Raw genomic sequence first — 1,290 nt, 5'->3', positions numbered from 1 at the left:
AGGGGAAGGATTGCATGGAGGGGATTGTAACCATGGCAATGAGACGATATATGATAGAATGAATGTAAAACTAATGTTCTCCTATGTAAACTATCACATAATTCACAATAAAATATTAAAAAAAAAAAAAAAGATTTGCAGCCTTCTTCAAAAGTGGGACTGACCACCTATAAAAGCTTGGGAGAACTTGGCTTAACAATGGCGTTGAAGAGCGTTCACGGTTACAAAATGGTGACCAAGTAGGATTCAGTCATACACTGATCCATTCGTTTACACCTTTATTTCTCCAAGAAGGAGCTTGTTGTCAAGTGCCCTGATTATTATGTGTTTATTACCGAGTTGTCAGCTGTGGTTTCTTTAAAGTTCCACTATATGGAGACACATTTGGAAAGCAATACACTCCTGCAAGTGGCCTTCTGTTAGCAAAGAATGGAGCACCCGGGGTTCATAAAGAGGACTGCACACTCCTTGGGTTTTGAAGCTACATAGGAAGAGAGTTACAAGGACTGAAACATCACCCAGTGTTTGTCACGTTTTTCCCAGGCCCCTCTCACTCTGGAGGGTGGGGGTGTGGTGTCTAAATAATTCATCCCACAGAGTCACTGCTTCTCAATCACATACAGACAATAAGCACTCACTCAGAAGCTCTTTATTGCAAAGCAAAAGTAGACTGCAGAGACAGAAGTAGGTTTGTCTCCATGAGTGGATAAGACACTGTGGAGTTGGGGTGCACTCACTTAGAAGGGTATGGGGTCTCCTTCTCCAAGAGTGGGCTCATACACATTGAATAGGAAGAGGGCATGTTGAATCTTCATTTGACTGTTAGTAAAGAGCTGCAGACTTCTTGGAAATGGAGGGCTTTTTGCACTTGTTAGCTCCAGGTGCTGATTTTGTGCAGTCAGCCAAGTCCTTCCTGTCAATTGCTTCTCTCTGTCTGGGTGGTTTCAGGAACTGATAGCTTTATCTCTGTTTGCAGGCAGTTCCTCTCAAGGTTACTATTGGAATAGAATTGTCTTCCCTTTTTCTAGATCCCTGTCTGGTAGGAAAGGACTCAGGGCAAAGGGGCAGATATGAAGCCAGGGGCCCTAATGTGTTCCTGACACTCTGTCCCTAACAAGACCCACAGCAACATAACAATTTGTCTTGTCACTGAAGTAAAGGGGACCCCAGGTGGGAGAAGAGGTATAATCAAGATTGTAGACCTGAGCCAACCTAGGTCTGAGTCCTGGCTGCATTACATGAGTGCTATGCTGAATAAAAGGAGCTTGGGTTGTTGTTGTTGTTGTTGTT

General features: G+C 43.6%; 1 protein-coding gene across 1 annotated transcript in view; it reads left to right on the top strand.

Annotated features, from left to right (window-relative positions):
* The window catches only part of LOC102816135 (zinc finger protein 420-like), a 12,128-nt gene that overhangs the window by 9,557 nt on the left and 1,281 nt on the right, over nucleotides 1–1,290 (top strand). The gene's annotated exons all lie outside the window — the stretch shown is intronic.

Source organism: Chrysochloris asiatica, unplaced genomic scaffold (assembly GCF_000296735.1).
Source record: "Chrysochloris asiatica unplaced genomic scaffold, ChrAsi1.0 scaffold00125, whole genome shotgun sequence".
NCBI classification, from domain to species: Eukaryota; Metazoa; Chordata; class Mammalia; order Afrosoricida; family Chrysochloridae; genus Chrysochloris; species Chrysochloris asiatica.
Note: the sequence above shows the minus strand (reverse complement) of the source record. Positions and strands in the feature narration are given on the sequence as shown.